Below are 14867 nucleotides of genomic sequence, written 5' to 3'. Positions count from 1 at the left end.
ATCTACAAGCTCTCTGGGCAACCCGTGCCCATGCCTCGCCACCCTCATCATAAAAAATCTCTCCATTATGTCCAATCTAAACCTACCCTCTTTCAGTTTAAAACCATCGCCCCATGTCCTGACACTACAGGCCCTAGTAAAAAGTCTTTCTCCATCTTTCTTATAAGCCCCCTTTATATATCAAAGGGCCACAATTAGGTCTCCCCGCAGCCTTCTCTTCTCCAGCCCAACTCTCTCAGCCTGTCTCCATAGCAGAGGTGCTCCAGCCTTCAGATCATCTCCGTGGCCTCCTCTGGACCTGCTCTAACAGGTCTATGTCCTCCTTCTACCGTGACTTAGATGTGTTTCGCTGTCAAAGCTTCAGCTGCCATGAATTTGCAACAGCCACACGCGTGCATAACACCTCCATAAGCCTCGGAGCCATTGATGTAGACCAGGGACCGACCAACGTCAAAGCATCGCTGAGATAAGAAAAGTTGGGCTGAGTTGTGTTTTGTCACCAATTTCTTCCTTGATAAATCCAGCCTCTGGGCTGGGAGGGACTTTGGGCTTTTAAACACCACGTTGGTGTGTCAGAGTTTGTAGCGCGGAGGCTGGGAAAAGCATCTTGCTCACCACTGTAGCTGGCATGCCTGAAAGAATGTGACACGCTTAATTAAGTTCAATTTTTATTTAAAGTTTGCTCTTTTGGACTGGAGTAAATAGAAACATTAAGTGCTGACAATTGCTTAAACTAGACATTTACCATGAACTTCATTTTTTAGATGCAGAAATCATAACCGAGCGACTTTTCCAGTTTCTTGTAGCTTTTTTTAAGTGATGGAGGAAGCTGGGCTGGAAAGTGCTGAATTTGCTGGCTTCGGCAGACACGCAGGCTTGAACGTGCAGCACGGTTTTGTTGTTTTTCTAAACAAAGCATAGCTATTTTGTTCTTCCTTTCCCGTTCAGACATTTACCTCGGATACTCCTCATTTGCTGTTTGCTACCTGGAGAGGGTAGGAAACGTCTCTGGAGCTTGGCTGTCAAAAGGATGTTAACGCAATCGTGTGGATTTAATCACCTAGGCAAAGTGCTGAGCCTCACGTGTTCGTGCTGGATTTATTCTGCTCAGCTCCAGCGGTGGTCCATGGGCACGTGAAGGTGGGCCAAAGAAATGATGCTGTCAAAGAAAGGGGCACATCTGTCTTTGGGGAGAAGCTGCAGGTTCCTGGAGGAGTTCTTGGCTGCTTCAGCATCAAGATAAATCTCATGATGGAATGTTTGTCTCTCTGTATAATTAGTAGATGATAAAGGTCGGTGTTGATGGAGTAAGATCGTCGTAGCTGGTCGGGTGGTTTGTGGGTTTTGTATGTAAAGCACAAGGCACAGAGTAGTGGAGATATCTGGTGGTCTCATCTGATCTGCTCTTGTTGCTACGCCAGCTCGCTCTGGCAGTAGAGACTTTTGCAAGCTTTTCCAAGAAGGCTGCTAGAGGGTCCTCATGGGACATAGGTGAAGCGGGGAGTTTATTCAAGCAGTTGTAAAATCTGAAGAACATCTTCTATTCCTTCATTTATCATGAAAATAATTTTCATCCCTGACGTTCTCCTCCTGGAGTGTCATCTGCTCACTGCAAGGCAGTCGTGTCTGGGATAAACTAAACCTCATTTTCCTTTCCTGACCTGGAATGACATCCGTCAGGATGCTGGCTTTTAAAGGTCAATGTCAAGTGCTCATCTTACCTACGGTACAAATGGACACTTCTGGTATTGTGCTAGGGCTCGTCTTACTCCAGATTCTGGCATATTACATCTCCATCCCTTAGGACTCGTTTAAATCAGGAAACTTTGAATGATGGGAGTAGAGAATTCACATTTGTTGGTGTTTTAGAAGTCTGCTGCCCACAGTTGCACAAGATCAGGCTCAGGATCTTTTGAAGGGACTCTCAAACTATGCAATCACAGAACGGTTTGGCTTTGAAGATCATCTACTGCAAGCCCCCTGTCAGGAGTAGGGACATCTTCCACTGGATCAGGTTGCCCAAAGCCCCGTCCAACCTGACCTTGAACACTTCCAACGATGGGGCATCCGCAGCTTCTTTGTCTTGCTCATTATCATTGAACCTCAGATCTGTTGTGACGCCTGGAACTGCCAAACGGCCGGACCACTGTGTCCTATCCCTGCATGGTTTGTGCTTCTTCTTTGGGTTCTTGTAGCCAACCATCGGTATAAACTTCAGTTTTGGAAGACCTTTTGGAAGATACCCTGGGTGCTGTCGCTGTTGGTGTAAGATGGAAAGCCAAGAACTTCAGCTTGTTTGGGGCTGCACGTACTGCCTCTTCTTTCAAAGACAAACATAAAAACAAACATAAAAGCAAGCGAAATCTCAGCTTAGAGCACCCTGACTAACCACAATGTGGGGTTATTTGACAGAAAAACAGCTGTAACTTCTTTTTTTAATTCCTTTTCTGAAAACCTTGGTACTTGAGTTGGAGGTTTAACAGCACGGTGGTGCCTTGTGACGGGCTGGCAGTGGTTTAGGTAATGCCAATAGGTTTAGAGGGTAGAAAATCTGGGGAGGAAGTATCATTGATGTTAAAACTGATTCTGAGCGGAATTTGCCCTAGATGAACCATTCGGAGCCCTTTAGCTCAAAACCCTCTCCTTGATTCAGGAGAAAACTTAAAAAGAACCAGGATTTGTATAACCACGTCAATGCAGAACTGAGACTGAGATGCTCAATGATGCGACCTGATGGCATCATTGAATTGCCACAAAGTATTTTATTTATTTTATTTTATTTTGTTATTTTACTCTACTGTACTGTACTGTACTCTGTTTTCCTCTGGTTTATTTTATGTAGAAAGGTTCTCAGTTTCTGGTGGTTTATTAGCAAATACCTTGGGGGGAAAAAAAAAAGAGACACTGAAGTAGTAACCTGTATTTGGTGGTTCTTGTCGGTGGGAATGGCTGAAGGTCAGACAGAGAACCCAGCTTGCTGGCAGGTTTGGGTTGCGGGCAGCGGACGTTGCCCTGGGCTGAGGTTTGCCAGCGGTTCGGGTGATGGATGAGCAGCGCGTGAGGCTGGAGCTCGGTGCTGCCGGTGGGGAATCGGCTCCCCTCCGCTCGCTTGTGTTCCGCAGCCTTCGTAATTAATCACCGTGCCTAGGAGAACGGGCAAGAAAATGAAACTTGGGCTCCTTGCAGGAGCTCTGGAGCTTCTGCAAATTCTTTGTGTTCCAAATCCTTATTTAACTCTGCGTTGGGTTTTGCTGTGTTTATCTCCCTTTTTGTGGTGGCATTGCATTAGCTTCTCTCCGTCCGACTCCTTCAAATCTCCTTGAAGGTGAAGAGATGGAGTGAAAAAGGCAGAATTGGGGTGATACGCCCAGGTTAACGTCGATGTTCTCGTGAAAGGCAGATGCAGCCAGGACAAAGACATCTATTAATCATTCATTTAACACAGCAGCTGGAATCAAATTCATTGCTGGAGCCGGGCCATTCCAGCAAGGGTAATTTTTTTTCCTGCTGAAGTCGTAAAAAATTGAACAGCTGAAGGGGTGGAATTTGTTGGTAAACTCTTGAATCTTACCATATTTCTCAATTATTTTATTTTTAATTTATGTTATGCACTTCCCAATTCCTTCAAGACTGCAAAGAGCAAGAAAACTGGAAGGATCCCCTCCAAAAAACGCTGTGCTTTGGAGTAATGCAACCAGAAACGGGGGGTTTGAGCAGGTGAGTGGGGTTTAGGCTCTAGCCTAGTTTGTTCTGTGGAGGTAGATGAAATAGGGTCTTCATTTGGGTGCTGGATTTTTGGTGTAATTCCACTCCGATTTCAGCTCTCTTCCATTTTCCTTCTTTCCCCTTGTGCCATCTCGGCACAGCAGGACCACGTAAGGTCTCTGCAATCGATGATCAAGAACCGTATTTATTATACTGTTGTTTGTACCTGATTATTTTTTATATTTTACACATCTCAATGTTACTGCTCCACATCCCCTCACGTTCTCTCCTGCATTTTGTCATCTTCTGTGCTTGGCCGTTCCATGGCTACGGTCCTGCAGGCTCCGCCATGAGCAGCATCCTCCCTGGACAAAAAAAAAAAATAAAAAAAAATCACAAAATCACAGAATGTTTGGGTTGGAAGGGACCTTTAAAGGTCATCTTAGTCCAACCCCCCTGCCATGAGCAGGGAAAATGCTACCTGAACATTATTCTTTTATTAAGTTATTCTACAGCTGTATCTATATAGGCTTTTAGTTCTCTAGGATTTCCTTCTATGTCTACCTCCAGCTCTTTTTTCCTACCCTTTTTCCTCTTTTTTTTTTTTTTTTAAAATTTTCTAAAGTGTTTAGCCTTTTTATATTCCTTCATATAACAAAGCTGCAGGAGCTCCAAGGTTTTTCTCCTTTGCTGACTTCTTCTGGAGCATCATTTCTGTATCTCACCATCCTACCAACACACATTATTTCAAGTTTCTCGTTGAAGTTTCCTCCCTCCGTGGCTTTTCCAGTTCTTCCTCCTTTTCTTTGATGTCTGTAGCAGTGCTGTGCCAGTCCCATCCTGGTTCATCTTTGGTTTGGATGAAAAGAATTTAAGAACCTGTGTTCCTCTGAGCAGGGCAGTGGAGGAGGGACCTTCCTCGGGGTCCCCGAAATCAGACCTTCAGATGACGTATTGATGGCAAAACCGAAAATATTTGGACTTGGATCAAAAGAGCCATTTTACAGCCCAAACACCTTAAAGTTCCTGTTTATTTTTGTTTATGCTATTCAAAAAGAAATAACATCCAGACCTTGATGGTGCGTGTGATGTGATTCTTGGTATGAAGATACAGCGAGTCCCCGTGCTCCTGCTTGTGATGGGTGGGCTCCCTTGGCTGGAAAGCAGAATAATGACAATAATTTGAGGTTTCATTGGGTTTTTTTTTCCTCCTGAATTCTACCCCTACAGCTCTGTACATAAGCCAGGCTCAACCAAAATTTTAGCAGAATATACTGTCCGCGGTGCACATTGGCGCTGGGGAAAAGATGGGTGGGGGGGTCCTGGTCACTGCCTGGTCCTGGTTTTATCCCGTAGTCTCCTGGATGTAAGTCCAAGCTGACAGTCAGAGGAGCCTCTTTCCCAAGCTGGAAGATAAAAAAGCTGCTGCTTTTAAGTGCAAAAATGCCTACTTTTGACAGAGCAGCCGCAGGCTGGGACACAGGAGGTACAAGAGGGCTGGTATGATTTGAATGAAGGAATTTTTCTTGCATCTTAGTTTTTCCTCCTGTGAAATGATAATTTTTCTATGATATAGAAAAGAGCTGTGAGATTAAATTTAATAACATTCATGGCACATTCGGTTGGGATGGTGAGTTATAGGGATGCGCAGATGAAAAACTGGCTTGTGTCTGAGTTTAAAAAAAAAAAAAAAGGCAAAATTGCTTTTGATTTCAAGGGGTTTATATTTTTATTTTATAAAATGAGAGTCCCTAGGACAGGACCGGTTCCGTTTCCAATCACAGCAAGCTGCAAGCGTTGCTGCTCTCGCTCGCTCCCGCGCCGTCGGAGCCTCCTGGCAGGTGGCATCGGCGTCGGCGGCGCTCGCTCGGCGTTGGCAACGTGCGTTGGGTTTCATCATCAGCCAGCCGGGTGCGGGAATCGAGTGGGAGAAGCCGGTGACGAGTCCTTTCGCCCGCGATGGCAGCGGCACCGTGTGCCGGCGGGCGCTGAAGGCTTCGCCGATCCCCGGGGAGCACATGGGGGGAGCGCGCGGGAGCGAGCGGGAGCCGGCGAGCGTCACGGCAGCATGTTCGTGGTTGGGGGGCTGTGCAGCCGGTGCCCGGAGCGGCGGAGCTGGGAAGCTGTCGGGTAAGGGACGACGGCTCCTTCCCCATAAAGCATCCCTGGGGTAGAGGGGGGGCGTTTGGCGGGGGGGGTGTGTTTTCAGTGGTGGGTTTGGGGGAGACCAGTGGGGTGGTCGCACGGTCGGGGTCCCTGCGCTCCCCCTGCTGCGACCTGGCTGAGATGGCGGGGGGGTGAAAACCCCCTTTGCTGTCCCTTTATTCAGCTTTTATACAACAGCGCAAAGAAAAGCCGGCGTCCGGCTAATGAATGATATTTGCATTTTCCGAGGCCGCTTTCCCCCGGGCATTTTACTTCGGATTTCTTTTATCGATTGAACTTTGCTGAGGCTGTTTTCGGTGCTGCACCCTTGCGCGCAGCGTTTCCAGCGTTGAATACAGCCGCGCACTTGTGGGAAGAATGTGCTAAGTAGAAAATGACGTATTTCAGCAGTGACCTTGAAAATCAATGTGTAAATGTTTAAGCTGGGGGAGAGCTGGCATGAATCCTCACGGCGACTTGCAGAAGGACATTAGTTTTTTTTTTTTAAAAAAAAACCACCAAAAAAGCGTTCCTCGTTAAGAGAAAAAAACCACGCTGATTGCTTAATGTTCGTTAATCATTGATGGAAGAAGTAAAAGCAGCAGATGAAGTTAATGATTTCACATGTATATGGGTCCCCTTTAGCAAAGCGTTGCACAATTCGAAGGAGCTCTTCCCCTTTGAAGTTCGCGTGGGGTTGCTGTGTCAGTGGGCTCTCGCACCAGGTTTTACGCTCGAATTTTCTCCCGCCCTTAACTCGCTCCTTGGGTCGGGGACCGTCCCTGCCTGCGTGGCAGCAGCAGCACCCGCCGCCCCGGACTTGCTGGATTATGCAGGGTGAATAAAAATACAGTCGGCGCGTCGAGCCCACTGCGTGGGGGGAAGGTGTTGTAGGGCTTTCCACCGTAAATCTGACATCGGCAGCGCCTTCGTTTTGGGTGTGCGTCACTGTAACAGGCTGGAGTGGTGGAGAAGATTGTTTAGGATTTATGTAAACCTTTAAAACGCTGCATAAATTGTAGCCGGAGGCACTGCTACACCTCTCTGGAGTGGCACGAGCAAATTCCCATTTCCAAACCTAGCTCTGTCTTTTTTTTTTTCCCATTTTTTTTATCGATGATGACATCAGCGCATCACTAAATAGCGCAAGGATAAGGTCCAAGCGTTGAGTATCGTGATGCTGCTCTTGAGTCTTATATCTCCAGCTGTGTTTTCAGAGCTCTTTTGTTCACCCCTTTAAAATATTTTGTTATTGATGTAGGTCTTCGTGGCACCAAAAGAACCTTTTTTTTTTTCTCCATGAAAAACTTAGGACCCAGGTTGGTAAAGCAGAGCAGCAGAAAGTACTGCGTGTCTCAAAGATGGGCAAATTGGTTTTAACGATGGTACGGGGAGATGATGATTTGGCAGGAGGGTTGAGAAGAGCTGCGACCTGAAAGCAGAGTCCCCCCAAATCTCAGAGTTTATTATGTCTCTATGATATTTCCTTTTTTTGTGTTCCCCGCTGGGCTCCTCTTACCCCACCCTCTAGCAATTTTATGTACGTGGTGATGGTGGTGACCAGGGTGAAATCTCGGTGAACAGCATATGTGGGAAATAATGTTTCAGCATTGAAGGTGATTTTAGTTTGAAATAAATCCAACCCAAAACAGATTTCACAGATCAATGCTCACATTCTCATATCCACGGAGACGTGGGACCAAAACTTGTGTTGGACGCAAGCTGCTTGCGTCCAGGAAGTCAGCGCAGGATTCCTGGAGATGAGATGACAGCTCCTGTCCTCCTCACACCTCCTGGCTTCTTCTGAGGGTTTGCATGTTCCTCTTCATGCCTTGGAGGAGTTGACAGTGGTCAGTCCATCCACCCTGTCCCATCCTAGGATTTTCCTGCTGTTTTTTGTCTCCCAGTGTGGGTCTCCTGACACGCTGCAGGTAGATGTGTGCTGAGATCTTGATGACCCGTTAACTTGGGTACCATCAACATCTGCCATTTTTTAGTCCTTCTTCTGCTGTTTTTTCCTTCTAGCGCTTCCGCACCCATCATCCCCATTCACCCAGTCAGACCAGTCTGAATATTCATGGTTGTCCATGGTTCCCTGGTCCTTACCCAGCTCTGATACGAGATGGAAGGACTTGACTCTCTTTGTCGTTGCTGTTGGTCCCAGCTGGAAAGCCAAAGGAAGGAAACTGTTGTCTTGTCACTCTCGAGTGGACAAAACCAGATCAGCTCTGATATTTGGAGAGGTCACCCTGGACATGGGTGGGTGAAATAGGCAGATGGTTTGTTTTATTGGCAAGTGCTTTGCTTGGTGGCCAGGAGGATGCAGGATCTGCATTGATGCCAGCTGAGGTGGAGCATCCATCCTGGCTTGTGCTTGCCGTGATGCTGCCTGACCACACCAGCAACAGCGATGTTGCTCCAGCACCACCAGCCCACCGTTTCCAACAGAAATACAGGACATCGACGTGTGCTGGCTCCCAGTGCTCTGGTTTTCCCTTGCTTGCTGGTGGTGGTGAGACATTGTGGGTGACTTTAGATACTTCCATCAGCAGAGAAAAGAGATGGTGGAGGACAAAACCTCTTCCTGCAGCTGGGCAGAGCTCCAGCTGGGCAGATTTTTTGCAGGGAGGGTCAGGAACCAAAAGCCTGGAGCCATGTCCCTGGGAGGTCCCAGCACATGTAAGGTGTCCATGCCATGGCCTCGGTGTCTGCTGGTTGTCGTGGGACATCTTCCTGGGGCTCCTCAGGTAGCTGTGACAAGCAGCATTGAATTAGTTGCATTACAAACAGGTAGATGCCCGTTTGCAGATCAGAAATGTTTTCAAAATCAATGGTTTCCACCATACACCATTTTGGAGCTCTGAGTTAATGCTTAAAATGAAAAAAAAAAATAAATTAAAAATCAGCTTTTGCATCATGGTTGCTCCCAGAACGACAGCAGGAAAGCGGAGCCGGGAGCTGAGCGCTTCCTAACAACTTGCCAGACTTTTAAAATGTTCACACTTTGTACTGTGGGCATGTTCGTTGCTTAATTAGTTTGACTTTCATTATTCTTCCTGGCAAAAGCCATCAGGATCCAAAGGTTGTTCAAAGGGCACAAAGTGATGCAATTATTTTTGCTCCTTTTTTACCTTTCCTAGCAGGTTTGTATCTCTGACATCGGACTCGAGGGAATGCGATGCTGAAACGTCCTCGCGTGCGTCGCTTTTGCTAACAGTTGTTTTGAGCACGTTTTAGCCTGGCTTGTCAAGAACTGTTGGTTACGATGCTGAACGTGGCGACTTTCGGATTTTTTTTAAGCGTGTTAATCGTCACCACCTCTTTTAACGCTACTGTAGTACTACGAGCGCAGCTATATAAATTTAAAAAAAAATGTAATTTCCGACGGTGCTGCTCCTTGCAATGATCCCTGGCTGTGTACAAGGCTCAGCCCCTTCCCAAAGTGCTGCTCCATCACCCTGGGGCTTAGTTAGCGAGCAGCGTTGAATTCCCCCCCGGTCTCCTTGCACAGAGCGATTCAACCCCTCAAGGCACCGAGAAGCTCCGGCCCCATTTCTCCCTCTTTCCATCCCCAGAAAATGAAGATCTCTGTAGCCAGCAGGGCTGCAGAGGAGGGGATTGGTTGGAAACCTTAATTATCAAGCCTGCTTTTAATTAAGTAGGTAGCTTCAACCGTGAAGGTAAAATATTTGTGATTCGAGGTGTTGGATATGGTGTTATCTCCCGGATCCGATGGTTGGAAGCGGGGTGTGTGACGCTGTGCTGGGTCAGTCCCGGCTGCAGCCGAGGTCTCCGCCGGGTGAGATGCTGCTGGGCTCCCCGCGGGGTCCCACGATGGCCCTTTGCCTTGCAGGGCTCTGACCGCTCCCGTCCTCCTCTGGTCTTCACGGAGGAACCCGCTCCGCTCCCGGCTTTTTGCCAGCCAAGAATCAGCTATCCAAGGTAGGCTTAAAAAGTTTGTCTTCTCAGAAAAGGCTTGGTGGCACCAGGATACGTGGATGGACGGGTGGGAGAGCTCACCACGGTCATCCTCAGCTCCTGTTTCTCCTTGCGGTGGTTTCCAGCCAGGGTGAGATCTACCTCCAGATTGGAGCCGGGCTGCGTTTACCTCAAGAATTCCCTTTTTTCACCTGAGGCTCCCGAGTTACCCAGGTAGCTGTCAGTGGTTTTTGGGATCCCTCCTCGTGCAGATTTTATCCCTGCTGCTCTCTGGACCTGCCTGGGATTCACACACGAACGGGAGGGATGTGAGGCGTGCGTGCATTTCTGAAATTAATAGGAATTATCTGCTCTGGGATGCTGTTCGTGGGCTTGGGTCTGTAGCCAGAGGTCCTGGAGGACTGGGAAGGGCACCTGGGCACCAGTTTGCTGCTGGTCGGACACATCTCCTGCTGTCACACAGCCCAAGGTGATGAGCGGTTGTAGCAGCAGCGCAGCGCTCGCGACTGGTAAATTTTTGGTTTTGCAGAGTGGGATTTCCAGTAGCATTTTCCACCTGTAGCATCTCCACTCCTGGCTGTCATCCTCTGATTAATCGATATTTGCCCGAGTTGCAAAGCAAGCGCCCGTCCGTCTGCTCGGGCAGCTCCTGAAGCAGTTCCCTGCAGGCTGAGTTTCGCAGGGACTGGTGTTTGTGGGACTTTTCCCAAAGGGCGATAGGATTTGTGGTTGGCTTCCTCCTCCTCTTGTTACTTTTTAAGACCTGGAAAGTATCTTTTAAAAATACTACCTTGCACCGCATTGGCAAAAATTGTGGTCCTGGAGGGTGACATGGAAATGGGGGGGTATGCAAAGTCACGTCGTGACTTCAGAACGTGGGCAGAAAGGATGGGCAAGGAGGATGAGGGACATCAAGCAGGCGTAGGGTGTAGGGCTGCTGCTTTCCTGCTCTTCAAGTCCTTCTGAGCCAGGCTGCTGGCTCTCCGCCCTGGTAGATCTTCCACGGAGCAGTTAGGTAGGAGAAGACGGATGCTGGCTGCGATGGAGGGGATGGAGGCTGGAAGCTGGAGAGAAACGGGGTGTCTGCAGGTGTTTGGGCAGCGCTGGAAGAGCTGCCGTCCTGCTTGGCAGCAGCATTAAATAAGAAAGCAGCGGATGATGGTTAAAATGCCAGATGGCTTCCCCCCACGAAAAAAAGAGCCCAACAGTTTGTGGGCACAACACATGGTAATGTAAATCAGGGGTAACCTCTCTGCAAAGCTGCTGAAGTTAATTGTGTCTTTTTTCCCCCTCCCTCCCGCCCCGCGCTACGTTCCCTACTGCCTTATTTACCTCTTAATTATATCACATCTAACTGGCTCTGTAAATACCTCAGGGCAGGGATCCTCGTGTTTTGGAGGCGTCTGCTGCAGCTGTGAGTGCTGGTAATAAGGGATTAATAATGATGCAACAAGCTACGACTTTGCCTCCGTTGCGCACTGCTGTTGCTGGGTGGTTTGGGTTTTTTCTCTTTTCCTCCATATGGTTAGTCTAAAATATCAGCTGAGAAGAGAGGGAGATGTTTCGAACTTTAAGGTCCCTTCCAACCCAAACCATTCTATGATCCTATGAAATCTAAGCTCTACGCAAACGGAGATAACTGAAGATGGGGGGAAAAAAATAGTCTGTATTTCTGAAGTGGCATTCCCTGCGGTGTGCCCAATTCCTAAGAGGGATCTCTCCAACCTTGCGTTTCACCCCTCCTCATTCTGCTTGTCCCCCTTGTGCCTTCTCCTCCTGCTTCGCGTTGACACCTCATCGTTGTGTGTTGGGATAGCTGTGACTTCTGCAACTCAGAGGTGGAGAAGAAAAAATCGCAAGGAGGACCTAAAGAGCCAGGTAAGCCTCTGCCACCAGCCGGAGGATGGTACCACCACAGGCCGGCAGCCCAGCGAGGTGGTACCCCTAAGGATGCGAAAGCCCTGGTCCGTCTAGCTCTGGTTTAGACCACAGAGTTTAATTTCTGAGCCTCACTTGAATATTAGTTGATGTCTCAGAGGCAGGTCCTGGCTTGCTGCGTGGCCACAAACTTACCATCTCACAGCCCCAGGGCGCTGTTGCCGTACATGTGTTTTCCTTTGGTAACACTTCCAGGCAGTGGCTGCTGCGTCCTCCCCGTAGAGCCTTGTGTCACGGGTCCCTAGTTGTGCTCAAGACCTCTAAGTATAAATGATTCCTGTGCCTCTTCTGCCAGCCTCCTTGGGAAGCTCCTTGGCAATCTTGCTCTTCCACGGTCAAGACTCATCAACCTGGGTCATCTCAGTTTGAAAATCCCCTCCCTTTGCGTCCAGCGTATGGATCACCTAGGGACCCTGCAGCTGGTGGGATCTCATCTGCAATCCAGACCTGTTGAGTTCAAGCAGCTTCTCCTTCTCACTGGGCTTTGGTCAAACTACACCCACCTTGTTGTTTTAATCTTTTTCTTATAAATCCCTTTAATCGCTTTGTCATTCACACTGCTCTTTTAGGACCAATTGTGGCTATTTGTCTGCTGAGAAGGTGATCTCAGCTGTGCATAATCCTCTGTTTGCTTAGCTAATTATGCACAGATAGCTACCAACGCCGTCTAAAACCCCAAACCCTTCATTCTCCATGCTCTGCTGACCGTGTCCAAATATCCATGAGCGCTGCTATGTCATTGCTGCATTTTGCGGAAGTTTGCATCCAATATCTTGCTTGGTATTACCTGACTACTGTTAGGTATTTGAAAAAAACCCCACCCATAGCACCACCCCAACCCAGTAAGTGGTGGTAGGAGCCACTTCTCCGTGCAGCTGAGGTTACTTCTCCCTGCGGTTATTGATTAAAGTTGTGTTTGACCGAGTTTCATTCTGGTTTTTCCCATATTATTCAACTCCCTGGGATGCTTCATAATCCATTTTTGTTCTCAGTAATGGTTACATCTCTTCCAAGTCGGGTATTACGCACAAATTTCAATAGCTCTCTGATCCTTAATTAAGTTAATAAATAGGGAAAGGCTTAGCAGATATCCTGTGAGCACCATCAGCTACCTCTCCTACACACTGCTGAGTGACTTAGCAAGTCTTTGGTGGTGCTCTACAAACCTTCTCTGGCTGGTGGAAGAAGAGCTTGTGTTGGGACTGCTGTCTTTGTATCTCAGTTATCATCCGCTCGAGAGTGAGAGCTGGCATGATATGTTGCTTATTTTTTGTCCTGTGGGTTAAACTTTAGAGACTGGAGCCTTTCCTTCATCCTTGTGAGAATGATGGTGACTCCATCCCACCGTCTACAAGCAGGTGAGAAGGTGGTCTCTGCCCTGGCTCAGGCGCCAGCTGGGAATCAGAAGCTGGTTGAGATCCTCTGGTCACAAATGGTCTTGTGTAGCTCTAAAATCGGCACAGATGAAAGGTGGACGTGCTGCTTGTGTCATGCATTGCCTAAACCTGGGTAGAGGATAATCGCAGAGCTGGTGGCATCTTGAGGATGTTTCTTTAACACCAATAATCCGATCACCGAGGAGTTTCTCTGCGTTGTTCTTCAGCGGGTTTCATAAGGGTTTGGCTTCATTTGGAAGAGGCTGTCAATGCTTTATTTTTTAAACCTCATTTTTCTTTCTGTATGGTTTCATTTTTCTAATATCTCCCTCTACGGCCTTTCAAAAGATTTACTTTTGGCAGAAAAGAGACCCAATTCAGTGGGTTTTTTCATTCTGTCTTGCTAATGGCTTTCCTTCTGTGTTTAAAAAGCTGCAGCACAGCACTTAGCTCGTCTTGCTGATGCGGTTGGTTACGTGAGGTAGGACATTGATTGTGAAGGTGAAGCACTCGCTTGCTTTGATGGATTGTTTGCTTTGGTCAGGGGTAAATTAACGGTCAGCCCTAACGTCCTGGTGAGCAAAACCTTCTGCTTGTGGCACCACATCCCCGTGAGCATTGGTAGGACCTTTTGCAAGAGCAAAATAGAGGTTTGCGTCTTCTCAAGTCTTTGAAATGCGCTGGGCAAAAAATGCCTTTTGGAACGGCAGTTAGTACATTGTTTAAATAGTTGGGATGTGCTGGTTGGAGAAGATTTGGGTTATGTCCTGGAACTGGGCTGAAAACCCGAGCTCTGGGCTCATAGGCAGCACGGTGGTCACCGAAGCACAGCGGGGATGGATGTTTTGCTCCGAAGGTGTGCCCGTGCAGCGTCCCTCGCTGGGGGTGGGGGGGCTGTAAGCACAAGGAACTATTTTTAATAAGAGAAGCAGCACCATTTGGGTTCCCAAGTTGCAGCACCTGGAAATGCCTTCATGGTCACTTGGAGCTCTGAGGAATTTGGGAGTAAAATCATCAAGTGCCATAAATACCTAATAACATGGGGAAATAATTGGATCCACTGAATGAATCACAGAATCTCAGACTGGTTTGGGTGGGAAGGGACCTTTAAAGTTCTTCTAGTCCAGCCCCCTGCCATGGGCAGGGACACCTTCAACTAAATCAGGTTGCCCAAAGCCCCGTCCAACTTAACCTTGAATGTTTCCAGGGATGGGGCATCCACCACCTCTCTGGGGAACCTGTGCCGGTGTCTCACCACCCTCAGCGTAAAAAATGTCTGTCTTATATCTAGTCTGAATCTCCCCTCTTTTACTTTAAAACCATCACCCCTTGTTCTGCCGCTACCATGGCTGAGGTCTGTGTGTTTGAGGTGGTTCCCTGAGTGCAACGCAGTAATTCCCCCTGCAGAACAGGGGGCTGCAGCCCTGTGCAGCATCTCAAAAGCTTTTTGCTGCAAGGCAGAAGTCCCACAACCCCACCGGGGGTCAGGCTGGAAGAGGCAGAGCTGCTTGCCTGCTGCCTGGCTGCCCTAACCCTTGGGGCAGCACATCTTGCTTTGGGTTTTTCCAAGGGCTTCCCGTAGCTGCTCGGGAGGTGGCAGCTGTGACTGTTCCCCAGGGGGGACCTTCGCTGCCACCGCGGCCGTGGTGGCTGTTGCAGCTCCAGGTCTGCACGCTTCCCCCCACACCTGCTTGTTGTCTCTCTGGGCTGACACCTACCCTCTAGTGCGCTGTTGGGTTGTGTTGCTATTAGCTGTTGGGGAGC

The 14867-nt window shown here is 48.3% G+C and overlaps 1 protein-coding gene across 9 annotated transcripts in view; it reads left to right on the top strand.

Moving 5' to 3' along the window:
* Nucleotides 1–14867, top strand: part of NCOA1 (nuclear receptor coactivator 1) — a 182381-nt gene that overhangs the window by 90828 nt on the left and 76686 nt on the right. Inside the window, exon 1 of one of the 9 annotated variants that reach the window (XM_075750317.1) lies at nt 5615–5835. The exons of the other annotated variants lie outside the window; for them this stretch is intronic. The gene's annotated coding sequence lies outside the window, so the exon portion shown is untranslated. Of the gene's footprint in view, nt 1–5614; nt 5836–14867 lie in introns of those variants that run through there. 9 annotated transcript variants of the gene reach the window in all.

The sequence above is a fragment of the Balearica regulorum genome, chromosome 3, assembly GCF_011004875.1.
Source record: "Balearica regulorum gibbericeps isolate bBalReg1 chromosome 3, bBalReg1.pri, whole genome shotgun sequence".
Lineage (NCBI taxonomy): Eukaryota > Metazoa > Chordata > Aves > Gruiformes > Gruidae > Balearica > Balearica regulorum.
The sequence above is the reverse complement of the archived record's forward strand: the minus strand, read 5'-3'. Positions and strand labels throughout refer to the sequence as shown.